General features: G+C 43.9%; 13 non-coding genes and 2 pseudogenes across 13 annotated transcripts; all 15 read right to left on the bottom strand.

The window, feature by feature from the left end:
• Window positions 1-1,777: 1,777 nt before the first annotated feature.
• LOC141203589 (U2 spliceosomal RNA) lies at window positions 1,778-1,968 on the bottom strand. The gene has a single exon (XR_012274625.1). It is a non-coding gene; the product is annotated as a U2 spliceosomal RNA (small nuclear RNA).
• Window positions 1,969-3,083: 1,115 nt separating this feature from the next.
• Window positions 3,084-3,281, bottom strand: LOC141203200 (U2 spliceosomal RNA). Its single transcript, XR_012274333.1, has one exon. It is a non-coding gene; the product is annotated as a U2 spliceosomal RNA (small nuclear RNA).
• Window positions 3,282-9,668: 6,387 nt separating this feature from the next.
• On the bottom strand, window positions 9,669-9,859 carry LOC141203588 (U2 spliceosomal RNA). The gene has a single exon (XR_012274624.1). It is a non-coding gene; the product is annotated as a U2 spliceosomal RNA (small nuclear RNA).
• A 1,115-nt stretch (window positions 9,860-10,974) lies between these two features.
• LOC141203796 (U2 spliceosomal RNA) lies at window positions 10,975-11,165 on the bottom strand. Its single transcript, XR_012274821.1, has one exon. It is a non-coding gene; the product is annotated as a U2 spliceosomal RNA (small nuclear RNA).
• Window positions 11,166-12,280: 1,115 nt separating this feature from the next.
• On the bottom strand, window positions 12,281-12,471 carry LOC141203794 (U2 spliceosomal RNA). The gene has a single exon (XR_012274819.1). It is a non-coding gene; the product is annotated as a U2 spliceosomal RNA (small nuclear RNA).
• A 1,115-nt stretch (window positions 12,472-13,586) lies between these two features.
• LOC141203266 (U2 spliceosomal RNA) lies at window positions 13,587-13,773 on the bottom strand. Its single transcript, XR_012274382.1, has one exon. It is a non-coding gene; the product is annotated as a U2 spliceosomal RNA (small nuclear RNA).
• Window positions 13,774-14,563: 790 nt separating this feature from the next.
• Window positions 14,564-14,655, bottom strand: LOC141203338 (U2 spliceosomal RNA; annotated as a pseudogene).
• Window positions 14,656-15,767: 1,112 nt separating this feature from the next.
• Window positions 15,768-15,958, bottom strand: LOC141203331 (U2 spliceosomal RNA). The gene has a single exon (XR_012274408.1). It is a non-coding gene; the product is annotated as a U2 spliceosomal RNA (small nuclear RNA).
• A 1,115-nt stretch (window positions 15,959-17,073) lies between these two features.
• Window positions 17,074-17,259, bottom strand: LOC141203265 (U2 spliceosomal RNA). The gene has a single exon (XR_012274381.1). It is a non-coding gene; the product is annotated as a U2 spliceosomal RNA (small nuclear RNA).
• A 789-nt stretch (window positions 17,260-18,048) lies between these two features.
• On the bottom strand, window positions 18,049-18,140 carry LOC141203355 (U2 spliceosomal RNA; annotated as a pseudogene).
• A 1,115-nt stretch (window positions 18,141-19,255) lies between these two features.
• Window positions 19,256-19,446, bottom strand: LOC141203835 (U2 spliceosomal RNA). The gene has a single exon (XR_012274859.1). It is a non-coding gene; the product is annotated as a U2 spliceosomal RNA (small nuclear RNA).
• A 1,115-nt stretch (window positions 19,447-20,561) lies between these two features.
• Window positions 20,562-20,752, bottom strand: LOC141203587 (U2 spliceosomal RNA). Its single transcript, XR_012274623.1, has one exon. It is a non-coding gene; the product is annotated as a U2 spliceosomal RNA (small nuclear RNA).
• A 1,116-nt stretch (window positions 20,753-21,868) lies between these two features.
• Window positions 21,869-22,059, bottom strand: LOC141203586 (U2 spliceosomal RNA). Its single transcript, XR_012274622.1, has one exon. It is a non-coding gene; the product is annotated as a U2 spliceosomal RNA (small nuclear RNA).
• A 1,115-nt stretch (window positions 22,060-23,174) lies between these two features.
• Window positions 23,175-23,365, bottom strand: LOC141203772 (U2 spliceosomal RNA). Its single transcript, XR_012274799.1, has one exon. It is a non-coding gene; the product is annotated as a U2 spliceosomal RNA (small nuclear RNA).
• Window positions 23,366-24,480: 1,115 nt separating this feature from the next.
• On the bottom strand, window positions 24,481-24,670 carry LOC141203226 (U2 spliceosomal RNA). Its single transcript, XR_012274353.1, has one exon. It is a non-coding gene; the product is annotated as a U2 spliceosomal RNA (small nuclear RNA).
• Between the last annotated feature and the right edge of the window lie 1,064 nt (window positions 24,671-25,734).

Here is a 25,734-nt window from a genome sequence, read left to right as displayed (position 1 = left end):
CACTTTCCCAATCAATTTCACACTTTTAAAATAAACTGACAAAAAGGAAATAACCTCTGGTGCTGTTATGAAGGGTGAGAAGATTTTCACAACCACCATCTTTACCTCATCCAGGACGTGCTCGATGATCTGAATCCCTTTTAGACCAGGGCTATTTTCTACCGACTTAACTCTGGACAAAACATCTTTGAAAATACCTTCGCCAGTAAAGGTTACATCATAATCTCCACGTCGAGGATAATCCTGGATAGAAAGGATTTCGTTGGTTCTGACGTGGAGCAGTTTCTCAAGCACGTCCTGGACTACATATCCCAGATTCCGTATATCGGAACCACCAGCCGTAAATCGGACCCTTATGGTGTTCTTAAGCCTCGCATATAGAGGCACGAGGTTGGGGTCAACCTCCATGGTATGGCGCAACAAAATGCAAATTGCAACCGCCTGCAATCTGCGCCTTCAGAGCTTTGAGATAAAGCACCTGAAGGCTGGGGGATCGCTGCCCGTTACCCTAGGACTAATCCCTCTCCCTAATAGCAGCAGGCAGGTGAAGCCCACCGAAGTGGACGATCCTGCCAGGCCAAGGAGAGGGGTACCTGAGTGCCCTTCAACTGAAACCTCCTGCTGTGAAGCACTTGGTCTCAGCCAAAAGGCCGAGAAGCGATAACCAGAATTGGTTTCAAACTACGGAGCCACCCAAGGATCCTGAAAAGTCCATTTGTGGAGATGAGCTCCTGGACTCCCGTTAAGAAGACATGTTGTCAACCTCTAGATCCCTTACATGCCTGCACTTTTCGGCTTGCTGCTGCTGCAATCCACGCGTTTTAGATCTGCATAACTCCACCTCTTTAAACACAGCACCTTCACCCCCTGCTGTTCCCACCCGCCTCAACACCGTTGGAAGGGAGGAGAACCAATTAAGGCGGGGGGTGGGGTGGAACGAGCAGCTGTCTACCCTTAGCAGGAGGGCTCCTGATTACATACCTCTCCTGCTGCTGCTGCTGCTGGCTGTCCAGCAGCAGACTGAAGGTGGCTGCTGCTGTGCACAGGTATATAAAGGCTCAGAGCCTATTATGACACGCACAGCCAGCGTTCCATTGCCACATTCCATCTACTGCAGGCAGGATACCTGGCTGGCTGAATGTCGCTGAGAAGCTCACAGAGACCGCCATAAGCAACAGTTTAACAGAATGCCACAGACTAATCAACCAAACTTTTTGGGTTGGGTTCTCTTTTATAGTCTGCAGGCATTAAATGAAAGAAGTCAGTGTTCCAGCAGAAGGAGACAACGTTTCAGAAAAGGCATTGTAGCAAACCAAAAAAGAAATTTTAAGCGCAGCAGAGTAACCAGCGCACATACCTGTTAGCTCAGGTGAGTTTAAAAGGCTGCTGTTGATAACAAGGGCATTTGCTAAATAGATGGTGTGTGTGCAACAATATACTGAAAGGTCAATTATATTGTGCAGCTTATCTCACCACCTGTAGTTATTTAGGTGAAAGCTCCAAAATGCTTGCCTAATATGTCTGTTTATCCAAAAGGAAGTAAAAAGGGAGAGCTAGAAAGATAGCATTGCATCACATTACATGGCAATGCAATGCACAGTTGCTGAAGTTGAACCAAAATGATCTTGTAATCTGGCTTCTGCAACTTTGAACATGAAAAATCCAATGAGGAGAAGAAAAGCAAAGCCAAAGAGTCCATCCCAAAATCCGACAAACAAGCAAAATGAACAAAAAACATTGAATTCAATTCTTTCTGATTTTAGAAACTGCATTAAAGAAGGGGTGCACCGGTCCTGGAGATACTGCAATACCAGGTCAATGCGTGGAGTGGACAGAGCAAGCTCTTTTTCCATCTCCCTGTTCTAAAAATCCATTTAATATATGGTCCCCAGATAGGGGACGTATCAGATATTAAACTGATAAGAACAGATACTACACTTGATCTTAGCCAAAAGGCCGAGAAGCGATAACCAGAATTGGTTTCAAACTACGGAGCCACCCAAGGATCCTGAAAAGTCCATTTGTGGAGATGATCTCCTGGACTCCCGTTAAGAAGACATGTTGTCAACCTCTAGATCCCTTACATGCCTGCACTTTTCGGCTTGCTGCTGCTGCAATCCACGCGTTTTAGATCTGCATAACTCCACCTCTTTAAACACAGCACCTTCACCCCCTGCTGTTCCCACCCGCCTCAACACCGTTGGAAGGGAGGAGAACCAATTAAGGCGGGGGGTGGGGTGGAACGAGCAGCTGTCTACCCTTAGCAGGAGGGCTCCTGATTACATACCTCTCCTGCTGCTGCTGCTGCTGGCTGTCCAGCAGCAGACTGAAGGTGGCTGCTGCTGTGCACAGGTATATAAAGGCTCAGAGCCTATTATGACATGCGCAGCCAGCGTTCCATTGCCACATTCCATCTACTGCAGGCAGGATACCTGGCTGGCTGAATGTCGCTGAGAAGCTCACAGAGACCGCCATAAGCAACAGTTTAACAGAATGCCACAGACTAATCAACCAAACTTTTTGGGTTGGGTTCTCTTTTATAGTCTGCAGGCATTAAATGAAAGAAGTCAGTGTTCCAGCAGAGGGAGACAACGTTTCAGAAAAGGCATTGTAGCAAACCAAAAAAGAAATTTTAAGCGCAGCAGAGTAACCAGCGCACATACCTGTTAGCTCAGGTGAGTTTAAAAGGCTGCTGTTGATAACAAGGGCATTTGCTAAATAGATGGTGTGTGTGCAACAATATACTGAAAGGTCAATTATATTGTGCAGCTTATCTCACCACCTGTAGTTATTTAGGTGAAAGCTCCAAAATGCTTGCCTAATATGTCTGTTTATCCAAAAGGAAGTAAAAAGGGAGAGCTAGAAAGATAGCATTGCATCACATTACATGGCAATGCAATGCACAGTTGCTGAAGTTGAACCAAAATGAGCTTGTAATCTGGCTTCTGCAACTTTGAACATGAAAAATCCAATGAGGAGAAGAAAAGCAAAGCCAAAGAGTCCATCCCAAAATCCGACAAACAAGCAAAATGAACAAAAAACATTGAATTCAATTCTTTCTGATTTTAGAAACTGCATTAAAGAAGGGGTGCACCGGTCCTGGAGATACTGCAATACCAGGTCAATGCGTGGAGTGGACAGAGCAAGCTCTTTTTCCATCTCCCTGTTCTAAAAATCCATTTAATATATGGTCCCCAGATAGGGGACGTATCAGATATTAAACTGATAAGAACAGATTTTTTTTTTAATTTGGCTATCCCCCACATGGGGATAAAAACCGTTTATTTAAAATTTAACAAATTACAGAAATAAAACCATTACATCCACATTACACTTTCGGGACTTCAAAGAAAAATAAAAATTCCATCACAGCAAATTTTACAAGACTTCAAATATTCCATAGGTTAAAAAGCCATTTGCCTGCCAACGTTACATTCTTTTTCCTGTCCAATAAATAGTATATGTACATTTCACTTTTACAAAAGGCTAAAACATCATCTACTGGTAACATTTCATGTTTAAAAACAGCAATATTTCTAGCATTCCAGAGCGCTATCTTGGCACAATTCACTATCTTCCACGCCATTATTTTTTGGTCCATTGTTGGGCATTCCAGAAGACCATATAACACTGATGCAAAATTAAAGTCCTTGAGGTCCACCATTTTCTCCAGCAGGGGGATTAGTCTTCTCCAGAACTCTTTAGCAAAAGCACAAGTCCATAAAAGATGCTTCACTGTCTCTTCTTCTTGACAACCTTCTCTTGGGCAGATGGCAGACCTCACAAAACCTCTTCTGTACTGGAATGCCCGGCAAGGAAGACAGTGGTGTGCGCAGCTCCAAGACATGTCTTTCTGTACATTAAAAAGATAAGGGGCGTTAATCATTTTCCATATGTGTACAGTTTTGTCATCATCATAACGTTCAATATCACACAACGTCACATCAGTACTAATTTGTTTGAGTAGTGTCTTGCTGTTACATAGATCCCCTGTCTGTTTCTTATTCAAATTAAAATCAAGAATAATTTTCTTTAAAATCTCATAATGTGCAGGTAGGTTAAAAGCATAAGGAAAGGATAAAACCGTTTCAAACCAACCAAACCTTCTCATGAGAAAACCAGTGTTAAAACGCATAAAATAGGAAAGGTAATTATCTTTAAAAAGGGTTTTAAAACAGAAACAGAAAAAATGTATTAAAAGAAACTTATCTAAAACAGGGAAATCTTTCCCACCTTTAACCTTTGGCTTTGTCACAATTTCTCTTTTGAGTTTCTCCATTTTTGAGCCCCAAAAAAAGGTAAAACATACTTTTGTAATTCGTTTCAACAAATTTGTAGGAGGGGGGAACACCAAACTAAGATATAACAGGATAGGTAATATCACCATTTTTACAATCAGAACTTTACCTTCCATTGACAGCTTTCTCATATTCCACATGCAGATTTTCTGATTAATTTTCTGTGCTGCCGCATCCCAGCTATTAAAACCATTATTAGATTCATTAAAAGAAACACCTAAAATAGTAATGGAATCTGTAACTGCAATTGGTACATCATGTAAACTCATCCCCCCGACATTTAAAATATTACATTTAGTAAGATTAATTTTAAAACCGGAAACTGTACAAAAAGACTGAATTTGGCTTATCGTTTTTTGTATTGAAGGTACATCACATCCAAACACGGCTACATCATCCATATAGCTTACAACTTTAACTTGTAGACCGTTCCCTCCGGGTAAGGGTACTCCACATATTTGCTTATCCCGGCGTATTGTACATAAAAGGGGTTCTATAGCACATATAAAAAGCAGGGGGGACAAAGGGCAACCCTGCTTCACCCCTGATTTTAAAACTACCTCTTTTGTTTTAAAACCATTAACTAAAATCTTACTCATACAATCATTATAAAAAGCTTTAAGAGACAATAAAAACCCACCCGGAATGCCCATTTTTTCTAAAACTTTAAAAAGATAAAAATGAGACACGCGGTCAAAAGCTTTCTCAAAATCCACCGCTAGGATTGACATCTTTGTCTTTCTGGTTTTTACATCTTCAATACAATCTTTCACCAGGTTTAAATTGTCCCAGATACTACGCCCAGGTACCCCGCATACCTGATTTGCATGAATTACTTTATGTATCACCTTTTTCAACCGATTTGCACAGATCTTAGCCATAATTTTGTAATCACTATTTAAAAGAGTTATCGGCCTCCAGTTTTTAAGATCCGTTTTGTCACCTTTTTTGTATAGTAGTGATACCTCACCTTTCTTCCATGAGTTGAGTAAAACCTTATTATTAAAAACTTCGGAAAACAAATTAAACAAATCATCTTTTAAAATATCATAAAAACTTATATAAAACTCTATGGGGATACCATCAGGGCCGGGCACTTTACCATTTTTAAAACTCTTCATGGTTTCTAAAATCTCTTCCTCAACTAGAGGTTGGGATAAAAAACTTTGGGCATCAGCATCTAGGGTGGACTTGATCTCCCCCAGGAAAGTGTGTATTAAATCATGGTCTACAGTTTTTACATTAAAAAGATCATTAAAATAGACATTTACCTTATCCAATATAATGTTGATATTATTATCTCCATCTATGTTATCAATTATTGTTTTTGTCTGTTTGTTGTTCTTAAAAAAATACCTGGAACAAGTCTCATCCTCTTCTACGTGTTTTACCTTTGAACGAAAAATCAGTTCTTTTCCTTTTTGTTCCAACCACTTTGAAATTTCTCCTTTAAGACTCAATATATCATTACCTACATCCAGACCATTGTCTTTGAATTTGTACAATGTCTGTAACCTGATATTAAGAAAATTATAGATCTCAAACTTTTCTTTAGCTTTTTGTATGCTTTTCTTAATAAAGAAATCTTTAATGCTTATTTTCATTCTATCCCACCAGGAGCTAAAAGAAATATTGGGGTTTTTCCTTTTTCTACACTTTACATAAAACTCAATAAAATCCGATAAAATTTGTGGATCTTTTAAAAGGGACACATTCAATTTCCAAGATTTCTTACCACATTTCTTCTTTCCATTAATCCTCACTCTAAAAGATAAAACCTTGTGATCTGAGAGAATATTAGTTAAAACTTCACATTTCACTGGCAGTATTTTTTCTGAACCTAAAACAAAATCTATCCTGGAGCTACATGTAGAATTGCTCCAGGTGAAACCAGCGTCTATAGGGCTATCCTTGTTACATTCTTTATACACATCAGTTAATTTACAATCATTTATAATATTGCTTAACATTCCAGACGTTTTGTCATAATTTCTACTCACGGAACCGGAGCGTCGGCTTTCGCCTTTTAAAATACAATTAAAATCACCTGCCAGGATAAAAGGTTCAGAAATGTTAATAAATAAAGGTAAAATTTCCAGCATATCAGCCCTTTCATTTTTATCAGGTGACCCATAAAAATTTAAAAACCGCCATCTTGTCCCATCAATAAAAGCCTTAACTAAAAGAATACGACCCGGTAAAATATCTTGGATAAAATCAATAGACACATTTCCCTTAAAAAGTATAGCTACCCCGGCTGATCCGGTTGCATTTGATCCAGACCAGACCGATGGACCATGTTTCCACTCTTCCTTATATTTTTTGTAAGAAATCTTATGAGGGATATGACATTCTTGTAAAAAGAAAACAGAAGCTGTAAAACAGGTTAAAAAATGTAAAACAGTAGCTCTTCTGGTCTTGGATCCTATGCCTCTCACATTGAGGGAAACACCACTAATGTCAGCCATCATAACAAATGGTTAGGAAGAAACAAAAACTGGACTTTACCTATCCGATGGACGGATCAGACCACTTGGACTTTCACCAACGCCCTCTTCTGAATCCACCGTTATCAAAGAGTCTTCATCATCGGAGAAGGAACATTCACTTAAATTAAGACCCGACGCTACTGGGGTGTAGCTCGGAAGGATATTGAGAGAAAGGTTACACTGGGTCTCCATAGGCTGACCATTTAGGTCCTCGTCAGGTGGGTCTCCGAGAGGCTCCGCACTCCCCTGCTGACCCGCAGAGGGTCGTAACACAGGGGCAGGCTGCGCACATGGCGGAGCCTCAGAGTCCCCGGAGGCAGCCAGGTTCGGGGCCCCACCTGCAGCAGCAGAGCCCCGGGACCTCGGGATTCCAGAGTCTACACCCCCGTGAGGGGATGTATCCATCTCCTCCCTATTAGCCACCTCCACGGAACCATTCTTTTTCTTATTATGAGACCTCACCAAATGCCACGTACCGCCCTCGCTCTCGTGAGACCTAGTGGGAATTTTGGGCTCGGTGTCAGCCTTTTGGCGCTCTTTTTTGGCCTTACCGACCGCCCCTTTATGATCTTTCTCAGCCTTCCTTTTAGCCTCCTTATGGTCTTTCAGCCAGCTCCTGGGCTCCTGTGAGTTACCTGTCATTGACTCGGAGGGATTGTTACTAGTTGAAGCGCCCTTATCACCTCCCGAGGCTCCAGGTTGTTGCTCCTCCTCCTGAGGGGTGGTCTGATTGGCCCGTCCATTCCCGGATGTCTTGGACTTCTCCTTTTGTTTTTGTTCATCCTCTCTGAACCTGTGAGGGCAAGAAAAATAGAAATGACCAGGTGTCCGACAAAAAGAGCATTTTTTTTCATTTGGGCACTCCTTTGTGTCATGTTCAGTACTGGCACAATTTCTACAAGTGGCACCACAACTATCCTTAGAGTGCCCATAGAGACCACAATACCTACAGAAAAGTGGCATTCCTGAGAAAAAAAAATCCCCATTAGTTTGCCCTATTTTAAATCGAGCTGGAGGAAGTCTCACACCTCCAGGGAATTTAGGGTCTCTTTCACATTTTACTAAAAACTTCCATTTTGAGGTCCAGATGTTAAACTCATTCAACACTTTCCCAATCAATTTCACACTTTTAAAATAAACTGACAAAAAGGAAATAACCTCTGGTGCTGTTATGAAGGGTGAGAAGATTTTCACAACCACCATCTTTACCTCATCCAGGACGTGCTCGATGATCTGAATCCCTTTTAGACCAGGGCTATTTTCTACCGACTTAACTCTGGACAAAACATCTTTGAAAATACCTTCGCCAGTAAAGGTTACATCATAATCTCCACGTCGAGGATAATCCTGGATAGAAAGGATTTCGTTGGTTCTGACGTGGAGCAGTTTCTCAAGCACGTCCTGGACTACATATCCCAGATTCCGTATATCGGAACCACCAGCCGTAAATCGGACCCTTATGGTGTTCTTAAGCCTCGCATATAGAGGCACGAGGTTGGGGTCAACCTCCATGGTATGGCGCAACAAAATGCAAATTGCAACCGCCTGCAATCTGCGCCTTCAGAGCTTTGAGATAAAGCACCTGAAGGCTGGGGGATCGCTGCCCGTTACTCTAGGACTAATCCCTCTCCCTAATAGCAGCAGGCAGGTGAAGCCCACCGAAGTGGACGATCCTGCCAGGCCAAGGAGAGGGGTACCTGAGTGCCCTTCAACTGAAACCTCCTGCTGTGAAGCACTTGGTCTCAGCCAAAAGGCCGAGAAGCGATAACCAGAATTGGTTTCAAACTACGGAGCCACCCAAGGATCCTGAAAAGTCCATTTGTGGAGATGAGCTCCTGGACTCCCGTTAAGAAGACATGTTGTCAACCTCTAGATCCCTTACATGCCTGCACTTTTCGGCTTGCTGCTGCTGCAATCCACGCGTTTTAGATCTGCATAACTCCACCTCTTTAAACACAGCACCTTCACCCCCTGCTGTTCCCACCCGCCTCAACACCGTTGGAAGGGAGGAGAACCAATTAAGGCGGGGGGTGGGGTGGAACGAGCAGCTGTCTACCCTTAGCAGGAGGGCTCCTGATTACATACCTCTCCTGCTGCTGCTGCTGCTGGCTGTCCAGCAGCAGACTGAAGGTGGCTGCTGCTGTGCACAGGTATATAAAGGCTCAGAGCCTATTATGACACGCACAGCCAGCGTTCCATTGCCACATTCCATCTACTGCAGGCAGGATACCTGGCTGGCTGAATGTCGCTGAGAAGCTCACAGAGACCGCCATAAGCAACAGTTTAACAGAATGCCACAGACTAATCAACCAAACTTTTTGGGTTGGGTTCTCTTTTATAGTCTGCAGGCATTAAATGAAAGAAGTCAGTGTTCCAGCAGAAGGAGACAACGTTTCAGAAAAGGCATTGTAGCAAACCAAAAAAGAAATTTTAAGCGCAGCAGAGTAACCAGCGCACATACCTGTTAGCTCAGGTGAGTTTAAAAGGCTGCTGTTGATAACAAGGGCATTTGCTAAATAGATGGTGTGTGTGCAACAATATACTGAAAGGTCAATTATATTGTGCAGCTTATCTCACCACCTGTAGTTATTTAGGTGAAAGCTCCAAAATGCTTGCCTAATATGTCTGTTTATCCAAAAGGAAGTAAAAAGGGAGAGCTAGAAAGATAGCATTGCATCACATTACATGGCAATGCAATGCACAGTTGCTGAAGTTGAACCAAAATGATCTTGTAATCTGGCTTCTGCAACTTTGAACATGAAAAATCCAATGAGGAGAAGAAAAGCAAAGCCAAAGAGTCCATCCCAAAATCCGACAAACAAGCAAAATGAACAAAAAACATTGAATTCAATTCTTTCTGATTTTAGAAACTGCATTAAAGAAGGGGTGCACCGGTCCTGGAGATACTGCAATACCAGGTCAATGCGTGGAGTGGACAGAGCAAGCTCTTTTTCCATCTCCCTGTTCTAAAAATCCATTTAATATATGGTCCCCAGATAGGGGACGTATCAGATATTAAACTGATAAGAACAGATACTACACTTGATCTTAGCCAAAAGGCCGAGAAGCGATAACCAGAATTGGTTTCAAACTACGGAGCCACCCAAGGATCCTGAAAAGTCCATTTGTGGAGATGAGCTCCTGGACTCCCGTTAAGAAGACATGTTGTCAACCTCTAGATCCCTTACATGCCTGCACTTTTCGGCTTGCTGCTGCTGCAATCCACGCGTTTTAGATCTGCATAACTCCACCTCTTTAAACACAGCACCTTCACCCCCTGCTGTTCCCACCCGCCTCAACACCGTTGGAAGGGAGGAGAACCAATTAAGGCGGGGGGTGGGGTGGAACGAGCAGCTGTCTACCCTTAGCAGGAGGGCTCCTGATTACATACCTCTCCTGCTGCTGCTGCTGCTGGCTGTCCAGCAGCAGACTGAAGGTGGCTGCTGCTGTGCACAGGTATATAAAGGCTCAGAGCCTATTATGACACGCGCAGCCAGCGTTCCATTGCCACATTCCATCTACTGCAGGCAGGATACCTGGCTGGCTGAATGTCGCTGAGAAGCTCACAGAGACCGCCATAAGCAACAGTTTAACAGAATGCCACAGACTAATCAACCAAACTTTTTGGGTTGGGTTCTCTTTTATAGTCTGCAGGCATTAAATGAAAGAAGTCAGTGTTCCAGCAGAAGGAGACAACGTTTCAGAAAAGGCATTGTAGCAAACCAAAAAAGAAATTTTAAGCGCAGCAGAGTAACCAGCGCACATACCTGTTAGCTCAGGTGAGTTTAAAAGGCTGCTGTTGATAACAAGGGCATTTGCTAAATAGATGGTGTGTGTGCAACAATATACTGAAAGGTCAATTATATTGTGCAGCTTATCTCACCACCTGTAGTTATTTAGGTGAAAGCTCCAAAATGCTTGCCTAATATGTCTGTTTATCCAAAAGGAAGTAAAAAGGGAGAGCTAGAAAGATAGCATTGCATCACATTACATGGCAATGCAATGCACAGTTGCTGAAGTTGAACCAAAATGATCTTGTAATCTGGCTTCTGCAACTTTGAACATGAAAAATCCAATGAGGAGAAGAAAAGCAAAGCCAAAGAGTCCATCCCAAAATCCGACAAACAAGCAAAATGAACAAAAAACATTGAATTCAATTCTTTCTGATTTTAGAAACTGCATTAAAGAAGGGGTGCACCGGTCCTGGAGATACTGCAATACCAGGTCAATGCGTGGAGTGGACAGAGCAAGCTCTTTTTCCATCTCCCTGTTCTAAAAATCCATTTAATATATGGTCCCCAGATAGGGGATGTATCAGATATTAAACTGATAAGAACAGATACTACACTTGATCTTAGCCAAAAGGCCGAGAAGCGATAACCAGAATTGGTTTCAAACTACGGAGCCACCCAAGGATCCTGAAAAGTCCATTTGTGGAGATGAGTTCCTGGACTCCCGTTAAGAAGACATGTTGTCAACCTCTAGATCCCTTACATGCCTGCACTTTTCGGCTTGCTGCTGCTGCAATCCACGCGTTTTAGATCTGCATAACTCCACCTCTTTAAACACAGCACCTTCACCCCCTGCTGTTCCCACCCGCCTCAACACCGTTGGAAGGGAGGAGAACCAATTAAGGCGGGGGGTGGGGTGGAACGAGCAGCTGTCTACCCTTAGCAGGAGGGCTCCTGATTACATACCTCTCCTGCTGCTGCTGCTGCTGGCTGTCCAGCAGCAGACTGAAGGTGGCTGCTGCTGTGCACAGGTATATAAAGGCTCAGAGCCTATTATGACACGCGCAGCCAGCGTTCCATTGCCACATTCCATCTACTGCAGGCAGGATACCTGGCTGGCTGAATGTCGCTGAGAAGCTCACAGAGACCGCCATAAGCAACAGTTTAACAGAATGCCACAGACTAATCAACCAAACTTTTTGGGTTGGGTTCTCTTTTATAGTCTGCAGGCATTAAATGAAAGAAGTCAGTGTTCCAGCAGAAGGAGACAACGTTTCAGAAAAGGCATTGTAGCAAACCAAAAAAGAAATTTTAAGCGCAGCAGAGTAACCAGCGCACATACCTGTTAGCTCAGGTGAGTTTAAAAGGCTGCTGTTGATAACAAGGGCATTTGCTAAATAGATGGTGTGTGTGCAACAATATACTGAAAGGTCAATTATATTGTGCAGCTTATCTCACCACCTGTAGTTATTTAGGTGAAAGCTCCAAAATGCTTGCCTAATATGTCTGTTTATCCAAAAGGAAGTAAAAAGGGAGAGCTAGAAAGATAGCATTGCATCACATTACATGGCAATGAAATGCACAGTTGCTGAAGTTGAACCAAAATGATCTTGTAATCTGGCTTCTGCAACTTTGAACATGAAAAATCCAATGAGGAGAAGAAAAGCAAAGCCAAAGAGTCCATCCCAAAATCCGACAAACAAGCAAAATGAACAAAAAACATTGAATTCAATTCTTTCTGATTTTAGAAACTACATTAAAGAAGGGGTGCACCGGTCCTGGAGATACTGCAATACCAGGTCAATGCGTGGAGTGGACAGAGCAAGCTCTTTTTCCATCTCCCTGTTCTAAAAATCCATTTAATATATGGTCCCCAGATAGGGGATGTATCAGATATTAAACTGATAAGAACAGATACTACACTTGATCTTAGCCAAAAGGCCGAGAAGCGATAACCAGAATTGGTTTCAAACTACGGAGCCACCCAAGGATCCTGAAAAGTCCATTTGTGGAGATGAGCTCCTGGACTCCCGTTAAGAAGACATGTTGTCAACCTCTAGATCCCTTACATGCCTGCACTTTTCGGCTTGCTGCTGCTGCAATCCACGCGTTTTAGATCTGCATAACTCCACCTCTTTAAACACAGCACCTTCACCCCCTGCTGTTCCCACCCGCCTCAACACCGTTGGAAGGGAGGAGAACCAATTAAGGCGGGGGGTGGGGTGGAACGAGCAGCTGTCTACCCTTAGCAGGAGGGCTCCTGATTACATACCTCTCCTGCTGCTGCTGCTGCTGGCTGTCCAGCAGCAGACTGAAGGTGGCTGCTGCTGTGCACAGGTATATAAAGGCTCAGAGCCTATTATGACATGCGCAGCCAGCGTTCCATTGCCACATTCCATCTACTGCAGGCAGGATACCTGGCTGGCTGAATGTCGCTGAGAAGCTCACAGAGACCGCCATAAGCAACAGTTTAACAGAATGCCACAGACTAATCAACCAAACTTTTTGGGTTGGGTTCTCTTTTATAGTCTGCAGGCATTAAATGAAAGAAGTCAGTGTTCCAGCAGAAGGAGACAACGTTTCAGAAAAGGCATTGTAGCAAACCAAAAAAGAAATTTTAAGCGCAGCAGAGTAACCAGCGCACATACCTGTTAGCTCAGGTGAGTTTAAAAGGCTGCTGTTGATAACAAGGGCATTTGCTAAATAGATGGTGTGTGTGCAACAATATACTGAAAGGTCAATTATATTGTGCAGCTTATCTCACCACCTGTAGTTATTTAGGTGAAAGCTCCAAAATGCTTGCCTAATATGTCTGTTTATCCAAAAGGAAGTAAAAAGGGAGAGCTAGAAAGATAGCATTGCATCACATTACATGGCAATGCAATGCACAGTTGCTGAAGTTGAACCAAAATGAGCTTGTAATCTGGCTTCTGCAACTTTGAACATGAAAAATCCAATGAGGAGAAGAAAAGCAAAGCCAAAGAGTCCATCCCAAAATCCGACAAACAAGCAAAATGAACAAAAAACATTGAATTCAATTCTTTCTGATTTTAGAAACTGCATTAAAGAAGGGGTGCACCGGTCCTGGAGATACTGCAATACCAGGTCAATGCGTGGAGTGGATAGAGCAAGCTCTTTTTCCATCTCCCTGTTCTAAAAATCCATTTAATATATGGTCCCCAGATAGGGGACGTATCAGATATTAAACTGATAAGAACAGATTTTTTTTTTTCTATTGAAAGCCCGAATTCGTGTACAAAACCCGAGTGCGCTTAAAAAAGTGACAAGTGCCACAAAAAAAGTGCACTAGGATGCTGGTCTTCTTAAAACCCTCTCCAAAAGGAGAAGGGTCCCCCAAACCATTCCCCGTCCCTCCGAGCCAGAAGGCCACAGCGAGGAACAGGGACAAATAGCCACCTCCAGCCGGAGCCAGAGGCGACCCAATCTTACCCCCAATACCTGCCCGAGTTCTCACCCGAGCAAGGCACTGGGAGCCAAAGACTGTGCTCCCCTCCCGGAAGAGGGGAGCCAACAATGCTCTCCTCCCGAAAGAGGAGAGCCAGGGGGGTTCAGGGGGGAGCGGAACCTGATGGCCACACACTCCCCCCCTAGACCTGCCAAGAGAGGAACCCGTAAGGGAACCGCATCCCGACAAAATCCTAGTAAGGACGTGGACACACGTGAAAAAGTGGACACACAGTGACAAAAAAAATTAAATAAATAGTGAAGGTTTCACAGTATAATACTGCCCGGACCTTCGACCGGGAATTGAAAAATTCCCCATCCTAAGGCCAGAAGGCCCGGAATAAGGGTGTGTGTGAAGAAAGAAATATTGAAGTGCTAGTGCAAATGTGCCATAAACTCAAGTGGGGTTCCCAATCCCAGTGAGTTAAGGCACCCCAGGGTCACCACTCCTGGGGCACTTCACACTTCGGGCTTTCGATCTTCCCCGGCCCAATGGCGTCGATCCTGGGGGGCCATGCTTTCCACCAGATGACTATATTAGCCAACTGGCGTACTAACAAGCGCCTAAACCCCAGTGTGCATAATGTATCAATCTACTAGGGCGGCCAACATCCAAAACCGCCTTTTCGAAAGATACTACACTTGATCTTAGCCAAAAGGCCGAGAAGCGATAACCAGAATTGGTTTCAAACTACGGAGCCACCCAAGGATCCTGAAAAGTCCATTTGTGGAGATGAGCTCCTGGACTCCCGTTAAGAAGACATGTTGTCAACCTCTAGATCCCTTACATGCCTGCACTTTTCGGCTTGCTGCTGCTGCAATCCACGCGTTTTAGATCTGCATAACTCCACCTCTTTAAACACAGCACCTTCACCCCCTGCTGTTCCCACCCGCCTCAACACCGTTGGAAGGGAGGAGAACCAATTAAGGCGGGGGGTGGGGTGGAACGAGCAGCTGTCTACCCTTAGCAGGAGGGCTCCTGATTACATACCTCTCCTGCTGCTGCTGCTGGCTGTCCAGCAGCAGATTGAAGGTGGCTGCTGCTGTGCACAGGTATATAAAGGCTCAGAGCCTATTATGACACGCGCAGCCAGCGTTCCATTGCCACATTCCATCTACTGCAGGCAGGATACCTGGCTGGCTGAATGTCGCTGAGAAGCTCACAGAGACCGCCATAAGCAACAGTTTAACAGAATGCCACAGACTAATCAACCAAACTTTTTGGGTTGGGTTCTCTTTTATAGTCTGCAGGCATTAAATGAAAGAAGTCAGTGTTCCAGCAGAAGGAGACAACGTTTCAGAAAAGGCATTGTAGCAAACCAAAAAAGAAATTTTAAGCGCAGCAGAGTAACCAGCGCACATACCTGTTAGCTCAGGTGAGTTTAAAAGGCTGCTGTTGATAACAAGGGCATTTGCTAAATAGATGGTGTGTGTGCAACAATATACTGAAAGGTCAATTATATTGTGCAGCTTATCTCACCACCTGTAGTTATTTAGGTGAAAGCTCCAAAATGCTTGCCTAATATGTCTGTTTATCCAAAAGGAAGTAAAAAGGGAGAGCTAGAAAGATAGCATTGCATCACATTACATGGCAATGCAATGCACAGTTGCTGAAGTTGAACCAAAATGAGCTTGTAATCTGGCTTCTGCAACTTTGAACATGAAAAATCCAATGAGGAGAAGAAAAGCAAAGCCAAAGAGTCCATCCCAAAATCCGACAAACAAGCAAAATGAACAAAAAACATTGAATTCAATTCTTTCTGATTTTAGAAACTGCATTAAAGAAGGGGTGCACCGGTCCTGGAGATACTGCAATACCAGGTCAATGCGTGGAGTGGACAGAGCAAGCTCTTTTTCCATCTCCCTGTTCTAAAAATCCATTTAATATATGGTCCCCAGATAGGGGACATATCAGATATTAAACTGATAAGAACAGATACTACACTTGATCTTAGCCAAAAGGCCGAGAAGCGATAACCAGAATTGGTTTCAAACTACGGAGCCACCCAAGGATCCTGAAAAGTCCATTTGTGGAGATGAGCTCCTGGACTCCCGTTAAGAAGACATGTTGTCAACCTCTAGATCCCTTACATGCCTGCACTTTTCGGCTTGCTGCTGCTGCAATCCACGCGTTTTAGATCTGCATAACTCCACCTCTTTAAACACAGCACCTTCACCCCCTGCTGTTCCCACCCGCCTCAACACCGTTGGAAGGGAGGAGAACCAATTAAGGCGGGGGGTGGGGTGGAACGAGCAGCTGTCTACCCTTAGCAGGAGGGCTCCTGATTACATACCTCTCCTGCTGCTGCTGCTGCTGGCTGTCCAGCAGCAGACTGAAGGTGGCTGCTGCTGTGCACAGGTATATAAAGGCTCAGAGCCTATTATGACACGCGCAGCCAGCGTTCCATTGCCACATTCCATCTACTGCAGGCAGGATACCTGGCTGGCTGAATGTCGCTGCGAAGCTCACAGAGACCGCCATAAGCAACAGTTTAACAGAATGCCACAGACTAATCAACCAAACTTTTTGGGTTGGGTTCTCTTTTATAGTCTGCAGGCATTAAATGAAAGAAGTCAGTGTTCCAGCAGAAGGAGACAACGTTTCAGAAAAGGCATTGTAGCAAACCAAAAAAGAAATTTTAAGCGCAGCAGAGTAACCAGCGCACATACCTGTTAGCTCAGGTGAGTTTAAAAGGCTGCTGTTGATAACAAGGGCATTTGCTAAATAGATGGTGTGTGTGCAACAATATACTGAAAGGTCAATTATATTGTGCAGCTTATCTCACCACCTGTAGTTATTTAGGTGAAAGCTCCAAAATGCTTGCCTAATATGTCTGTTTATCCAAAAGGAAGTAAAAAGGGAGAGCTAGAAAGATAGCATTGCATCACATTACATGGCAATGCAATGCACAGTTGCTGAAGTTGAACCAAAATGAGCTTGTAATCTGGCTTCTGCAACTTTGAACATGAAAAATCCAATGAGGAGAAGAAAAGCAAAGCCAAAGAGTCCATCCCAAAATCCGACAAACAAGCAAAATGAACAAAAAACATTGAATTCAATTCTTTCTGATTTTAGAAACTGCATTAAAGAAGGGGTGCACCGGTCCTGGAGATACTGCAATACCAGGTCAATGCGTGGAGTGGACAGAGCAAGCTCTTTTTCCATCTCCCTGTTCTAAAAATCCATTTAATATATGGTCCCCAGATAGGGGACTTATCAGATATTAAACTGATAAGAACAGATTTTTTTTTTTTTTATCGAAAGCCCGAATTCGTGTACAAAACCCGAGTGCGCTTAAAAAAGTGACAAGTGCCACAAAAAAAGTGCACTAGGATGCTGGTCTTCTTGAAACCCTCTCCAAAAGGAGAAGGGTCCCCCAAACCATTCCCCGTCCCTCCGAGCCAAAAGGCCACAGCGAGGAACAGGGACAAAAAGCCACCTCCAGCCGAAGCCAGAGGCGACCCAATCTTACCCCCAGCACCTGCCCGAGTTCTCACCCGAGCAAGGCACTGGGAGCCAAAGACTGTGCTCCCCTCCCGGAAGAGGGGAGCCAACAACGCTCTCCTCCCAAAAGAGGAGAGCCAGGGGGGTTCAGGGGGGAGCGGAACCTGATGGCCACACACTCCCCCCCTAGACCTGCCAAGAGAGGAACCCGTAAGGGAACCGCATCCCGACAAAATCCTAGTAGGACGTGACACACGTGAATAAGTGGACACACAGTGACAAAGAAATTAAATAAATAGTGAAGGTTTCACAGTATAATACTGCCCGGACCTTCGACCGGGAATTGAAAAATTCCCCATCCTAAGGCCAGAAGGCCCGGAATAAGGGTGTGTGTGAAGAAAGAAAATTTGAAGTGCTTGTGCAAATGTGCCATAAACTCAAGTGGGGTTCCCAATCCCAGTGAGTTAAGGCACCCCAGGGTCACCACTCCTGGGGCACTTCACACTTCGGGCTTTCGATCTTCCCCGGCCCAATGGCGTCGATCCTGGGGGGCCATGCTTTCCACCAGATGACTATATTAGCCACCTGGCGTACTAACAAGCGCCTAAACCCCAGTGTGCATAATGTATCAATCTACTAGGGCGGCCAACATCCAAAACCGCCTTTTCGAAAGATACTACACTTGATCTTAGCCAAAAGGCCGAGAAGCGATAACCAGAATTGGTTTCAAACTACGGAGCCACCCAAGGATCCTGAAAAGTCCATTTGTGGAGATGAGCTCCTGGACTCCCGTTAAGAAGACATGTTGTCAACCTCTAGATCCCTTACATGCCTGCACTTTTCGGCTTGCTGCTGCTGCAATCCACGCGTTTTAGATCTGCATAACTCCACCTCTTTAAACACAGCACCTTCACCCCCTGCTGTTCCCACCCGCCTCAACACCGTTGGAAGGGAGGAGAACCAATGAAGGCGGGGGGTGGGGTGGAACGAGCAGCTGTCTACCCTTAGCAGGAGGGCTCCTGATTACATACCTCTCCTGCTGCTGCTGCTGCTGGCTGTCCAGCAGCAGACTGAAGGTGGCTGCTGCTGTGCACAGGTATATAAAGGCTCAGAGCCTATTATGACACGCGCAGCCAGCGTTCCATTGCCACATTCCATCTACTGCAGGCAGGATACCTGGCTGGCTGAATGTCGCTGAGAAGCTCACAGAGACCGCCATAAGCAACAGTTTAACAGAATGCCACAGACTAATCAACCAAACTTTTTGGGTTGGGTTCTCTTTTATAGTCTGCAGGCATTAAATGAAAGAAGTCAGTGTTCCAGCAGAAGGAGACAACGTTTCAGAAAAGGCATTGTAGCAAACCAAAAAAGAAATTTTAAGCGCAGCAGAGTAACCAGCGCACATACCTGTTAGCTCAGGTGAGTTTAAAAGGCTGCTGTTGATAACAAGGGCATTTGCTAAATAGATGGTGTGTGTGCAACAATATACTGAAAGGTCAATTATATTGTGCAGCTTATCTCACCACCTGTAGTTATTTAGGTGAAAGCTCCAAAATGCTTGCCTAATATGTCTGTTTATCCAAAAGGAAGTAAAAAGGGAGAGCTAGAAAGATAGCATTGCATCACATTACATGGCAATGCAATGCACTGTTGCTGAAGTTGAACCAAAATGAGCTTGTAATCTGGCTTCTGCAACTTTGAACATGAAAAATCCAATGAGGAGAAGAAAAGCAAAGCCAAAGAGTCCATCCCAAAATCCGACAAACAAGCAAAATGAACAAAAAACATTGAATTCAATTCTTTCTGATTTTAGAAACTGCATTAAAGAAGGGGTGCACCGGTCCTGGAGATACTGCAATACCAGGTCAATGCGTGGAGTGGACAGAGCAAGCTCTTTTTCCATCTCCCTGTTCTAAAAATCCATTTATTTTATGGTCCCCAGATAGGGGACGTATCAGATATTAAACTGATAAGAACAGATACTACACTTGATCTTAGCCAAAAGGCCGAGAAGCGATAACCAGAATTGGTTTCAAACTACGGAGCCACCCAAGGATCCTGAAAAGTCCATTTGTGGAGATGAGCTCCTGGACTCCCGTTAAGAAGACATGTTGTCAACCTCTAGATCCCTTACATGCCTGCACTTTTCGGCTTGCTGCTGCTGCAATCCACGCGTTTTAGATCTGCATAACTCCACCTCTTTAAACACAGCACCTTCACCCCCTGCTGTTCCCACCCGCCTCAACACCGTTGGAAGGGAGGAGAACCAATTAAGGCGGGGGGTGGGGTGGAACGAGCAGCTGTCTACCCTTAGCAGGAGGGCTCCTGATTACATACCTCTCCTGCTGCTGCTGCTGCTGGCTGTCCAGCAGCAGACTGAAGGTGGCTGCTGCTGTGCACAGGTATATAAAGGCTCAGAGCCTATTATGACACGCGCAGCCAGCGTTCCATTGCCACATTCCATCTACTGCAGGCAGGATACCTGGCTGGCTGAATGTCGCTGAGAAGCTCACAGAGACCGCCATAAGCAACAGTTTAACAGAATGCCACAGACTAATCAACCAAACTTTTTGGGTTGGGTTCTCTTTTATAGTCTGCAGGCATTAAATGAAAGAAGTCAGTGTTCCAGCAGAAGGAGACAACGTTTCAGAAAAGGCATTGTAGCAAACCAAAAAAGAAATTTTAAGCGCAGCAGAGTAACCAGCGCACATACCTGTTAGCTCAGGTGAGTTTAAAAGGCTGCTGTTGATAACAAGGGCATTTGCTAAATAGATGGTGTGTGTGCAACAATATACTGAAAGGTCAATTATATTGTGCAGCTTATCTCACCACCTGTAGTTATTTAGGTGAAAGCTCCAAAATGCTTGCCTAATATGTCTGTTTATCCAAAAGGAAGTAAAAAGGGAGAGCTAGAAAGATAGCATTGCATCACATTACATGGCAATGCAATGCACAGTTGCTGAAGTTGAACCAAAATGAGCTTGTAATCTGGCTTCTGCAACTTTGAACATGAAAAATCCAATGAGGAGAAGAAAAGCAAAGCCAAAGAGTCCATCCCAAAATCCGACAAACAAGCAAAATGAACAAAAAACATTGAATTCAATTCTTTCTGATTTTAGAAACTGCATTAAAGAAGGGGTGCACCGGTCCTGGAGATACTGCAATACCAGGTCAATGCGTGGAGTGGACAGAGCAAGCTCTTTTTCCATCTCCCTGTTCTAAAAATCCATTTAATATATGGTCCCCAGATAGGGGACGTATCAGATATTAAACTGATAAGAACAGATACTACACTTGATCTTAGCCAAAAGGCCGAGAAGCGATAACCAGAATTGGTTTCAAACTACGGAGCCACCCAAGGATCCTGAAAAGTCCATTTGTGGAGATGAGCTCCTGGACTCCCGTTAAGAAGACATGTTGTCAACCTCTAGATCCCTTACATGCCTGCACTTTTCGGCTTGCTGCTGCTGCAATCCACGCGTTTTAGATCTGCATAACTCCACCTCTTTAAACACAGCACCTTCACCCCCTGCTGTTCCCACCCGCCTCAACACCGTTGGAAGGGAGGAGAACCAATTAAGGCGGGGGGTGGGGTGGAACGAGCAGCTGTCTACCCTTAGCAGGAGGGCTCCTGATTACATACCTCTCCTGCTGCTGCTGCTGCTGGCTGTCCAGCAGCAGACTGAAGGTGGCTGCTGCTGTGCACAGGTATATAAAGGCTCAGAGCCTATTATGACACGCGCAGCCAGCGTTCCATTGCCACATTCCATCTACTGCAGGCAGGATACCTGGCTGGCTGAATGTCGCTGAGAAGCTCACAGAGACCGCCATAAGCAACAGTTTAACAGAATGCCACAGACTAATCAACCAAACTTTTTGGGTTGGGTTCTCTTTTATAGTCTGCAGGCATTAAATGAAAGAAGTCAGTGTTCCAGCAGAAGGAGACAACGTTTCAGATAAGGCATTGTAGCAAACCAAAAATAGAAATTTTAAGCGCAGCAGAGTAACCAGCGCACATACCTGTTAGCTCAGGTGAGTTTAAAAGGCTGCTGTTGATAACAAGGGCATTTGCTAAATAGATGGTGTGTGTGCAACAATATACTGAAAGGTCAATTATATTGTGCAGCTTATCTCACCACCTGTAGTTATTTAGGTGAAAGCTCCAAAATGCTTGCCTAATATGTCTGTTTATCCAAAAGGAAGTAAAAAGGGAGAGCTAGAAAGATAGCATTGCATCACATTACATGGCAATGCAATGCACAGTTGCTGAAGTTGAACCAAAATGAGCTTGTAATCTGGCTTCTGCAACTTTGAACATGAAAAATCCAATGAGGAGAAGAAAAGCAAAGCCAAAGAGTCCATCCCAAAATCCGACAAACAAGCAAAATGAACAAAAAACATTGAATTCAATTCTTTCTGATTTTAGAAACTGCATTAAAGAAGGGGTGCACCGGTCCTGGAGATACTGCAATACCAGGTCAATGCGTGGAGTGGACAGAGCAAGCTCTTTTTCCATCTCCCTGTTCTAAAAATCCATTTAATATATGGTCCCCAGATAGGGGACGTATCAGATATTAAACTGATAAGAACAGATACTACACTTGATCTTAGCCAAAAGGCCGAGAAGCGATAACCAGAATTGGTTTCAAACTACGGAGCCACCCAAGGATCCTGAAAAGTCCATTTGTGGAGATGAGCTCCTGGACTCCCGTTAAGAAGACATGTTGTCAACCTCTAGATCCCTTACATGCCTGCACTTTTCGGCTTGCTGCTGCTGCAATCCACGCGTTTTAGATCTGCATAACTCCACCTCTTTAAACACAGCACCTTCACCCCCTGCTGTTCCCACCCGCCTCAACACCGTTGGAAGGGAGGAGAACCAATTAAGGCGGGGGGTGGGGTGGAACGAGCAGCTGTCTACCCTTAGCAGGAGGGCTCCTGATTACATACCTCTCCTGCTGCTGCTGCTGCTGGCTGTCCAGCAGCAGACTGAAGGTGGCTGCTGCTGTGCACAGGTATATAAAGGCTCAGAGCCTATTATGACACGCGCAGCCAGCGTTCCATTGCCACATTCCATCTACTGCAGGCAGGATACCTGGCTGGCTGAATGTCGCTGAGAAGCTCACAGAGACCGCCATAAGCAACAGTTTAACAGAATGCCACAGACTAATCAACCAAACTTTTTGGGTTGGGTTCTCTTTTATAGTCTGCAGGCATTAAATGAAAGAAGTCAGTGTTCCAGCAGAAGGAGACAACGTTTCAGAAAAGGCATTGTAGCAAACCAAAAAAGAAATTTTAAGCGCAGCAGAGTAACCAGCGCACATACCTGTTAGCTCAGGTGAGTTTAAAAGGCTGCTGTTGATAACAAGGGCATTTGCTAAATAGATGGTGTGTGTGCAACAATATACTGAAAGGTCAATTATATTGTGCAGCTTATCTCACCACCTGTAGTTATTTAGGTGAAAGCTCCAAAATGCTTGCCTAATATGTCTGTTTATCCAAAAGGAAGTAAAAAGGGAGAGCTAGAAAGATAGCATTGCATCACATTACATGGCAATGCAATGCACAGTTGCTGAAGTTGAACCAAAATGAGCTTGTAATCTGGCTTCTGCAACTTTGAACATGAAAAATCCAATGAGGAGAAGAAAAGCAAAGCCAAAGAGTCCATCCCAAAATCCGACAAACAAGCAAAATGAACAAAAAACATTGAATTCAATTCTTTCTGATTTTAGAAACTGCATTAAAGAAGGGGTGCACCGGTCCTGGAGATACTGCAAAACCAGGTCAATGCGTGGAGTGGACAGAGCAAGCTCTTTTTCCATCTCCCTGTTCTAAAAATCCATTTAATATATGGTCCCCAGATAGGGGACGTATCAGATATTAAACTGATAAGAACAGATACTACACTTGATCTTAGCCAAAAGGCCGAGAAGCAATAACCAGAATTGGTTTCAAACTACGGAGCCACCCAAGGATCTGGAAAAGTCCATTTGTGGAGATGAGCTCCTGGACTCCCGTTAAGAAGACATGTTGTCAACCTCTAGATCCCTTACATGCCTGCACTTTTCGGCTTGCTGCTGCTGCAATCCACGCGTTTTAGATCTGCATAACTCCACCTCTTTAAACACAGCACCTTCACCCCCTGCTGTTCCCACCCGCCTCAACACCGTTGGAAGGGAGGAGAACCAATTAAGGCGGGGGGTGGGGTGGAACGAGCAGCTGTCTACCCTTAGCAGGAGGGCTCCTGATTACATACCTCTCCTGCTGCTGCTGCTGCTGGCTGTCCAGCAGCAGACTGAAGGTGGCTGCTGCTGTGCACAGGTATATAAAGGCTCAGAGCCTATTATGACACGCGCAGCCAGCGTTCCATTGCCACATTCCATCTACTGCAGGCAGGATACCTGGCTGGCTGAATGTCGCTGAGAAGCTCACAGAGACCGCCATAAGCAACAGTTTAACAGAATGCCACAGACTAATCAACCAAACTTTTTGGGTTGGGTTCTCTTTTATAGTCTGCAGGCATTAAATGAAAGAAGTCAGTGTTCCAGCAGAAGGAGACAACGTTTCAGAAAAGGCATTGTAGCAAACCAAAAAAGAAATTTTAAGCACAGCAGAGTAACCAGCGCACATACCTGTTAGCTCAGGTGAGTTTAAAAGGCTGCTGTTGATAACAAGGGCATTTGCTAAATAGATGGTGTGTGTGCAACAATATACTGAAAGGTCAATTATATTGTGCAGCTTATCTCACCACCTGTAGTTATTTAGGTGAAAGCTCCAAAATGCTTGCCTAATATGTCTGTTTATCCAAAAGGAAGTAAAAAGGGAGAGCTAGAAAGATAGCATTGCATCACATTACATGGCAATGCAATGCACAGTTGCTGAAGTTGAACCAAAATGAGCTTGTAATCTGGCTTCTGCAACTTTGAACATGAAAAATCCAATGAGGAGAAGAAAAGCAAAGCCAAAGAGTCCATCCCAAAATCCGACAAACAAGCAAAATGAACAAAAAACATTGAATTCAATTCTTTCTGATTTTAGAAACTGCATTAAAGAAGGGGTGCACCGGTCCTGGAGATACTGCAATACCAGGTCAATGCGTGGAGTGGACAGAGCAAGCTCTTTTTCCATCTCCCTGTTCTAAAAATCCATTTAATATATGGTCCCCAGATAGGGGACGTATCAGATATTAAACTGATAAGAACAGATCAGGTTTCAACATAATTTATTAAGTGCGTAAAAGATGGTTTACAATCAAAAACAACAACACAAACAGTACATTATTAAAACACAGAATTCCACCCATAAAAACCCCATATACGATTAGCATCCCTCCTCCCAATACATTTGACATCCCTCAAGTAATAAATATACATCTGGCTAAAAGCAATTTTAAGACAATCCTTCACAGAAATAGCATCACGTTTAAAAAGTAAAATATTGCGTGCCTTCCAAAGGGCGTCTTTAAAACAGTTAATCATACACCAACATATACAATACTGTTGAGGGGTCGGACATTTAAAAAGGCCATATAAAACATATTCATGGTTAAAATCTCTTAAACCGCAAGTCCATTTTAAAAGAATCCCAACTTTGTGCCAAAGTTCCTGTGCAAATGGGCAATTCCACATAAGGTGCAAGGTGGTTTCGTCATTAACACATGAGTCTCTGGGGCATTTGGCTCTGGCCACCAGGCCTCTCCTGTGTTGAAACTCTCTGGTGGGGAGGCACTGGTGGACCACCATCCATGCGATGTCCTTATGTCCATTTGCTAAGAATTTCCCGAAGACATTCTTCCAAACTTGCTTCGATCTCTCTTCTGAGAAATTTACTATGGGGGTCACATCTTCATTCCTCCTCAGAAAAGATAAAAGCTTCTTGCGGTCTTTAAAAATGTCCATATTAAAATCACCAAGGCTATAAAATCGAACAGTCTTTTCTAAGATTGCTTGGTGTTTGGGGGGGCATAGTAAAACAGGGGAATTCAACGACAACTTAAACCATCTTTTAAAAATCATCCCACAAGTATATTTTAAAAAATAACTTAGCGCACTATTACCATTAAAATGTTTGAAACAAAAGCAGAAATAATTTAAATGCAAATAAATATGTAAATCGGGGACATCCCTTCCGCCTTTCATTTTATTCTTCCTCATTATTTCTCGCCTTAATTTTTCCATTTTGGAGTTCCATAAAAACATAAAGATCATCCTAGTCATTTTTTTAATTAAAACATCAGAGGGGGGGTACACCATAGCTATATACAGTATGAGGGGTAACAACACTGATTTTATAATTAAAATTTTCCC

This window comes from Phyllobates terribilis, unplaced genomic scaffold (assembly GCF_046119375.1).
Source record: "Phyllobates terribilis strain yellow unplaced genomic scaffold, ASM4611937v1 Scaffold_124__1_contigs__length_5142088, whole genome shotgun sequence".
Classification (NCBI taxonomy): domain Eukaryota; kingdom Metazoa; phylum Chordata; class Amphibia; order Anura; family Dendrobatidae; genus Phyllobates; species Phyllobates terribilis.
This window is presented reverse-complemented; position numbering and strand designations above follow the sequence as displayed.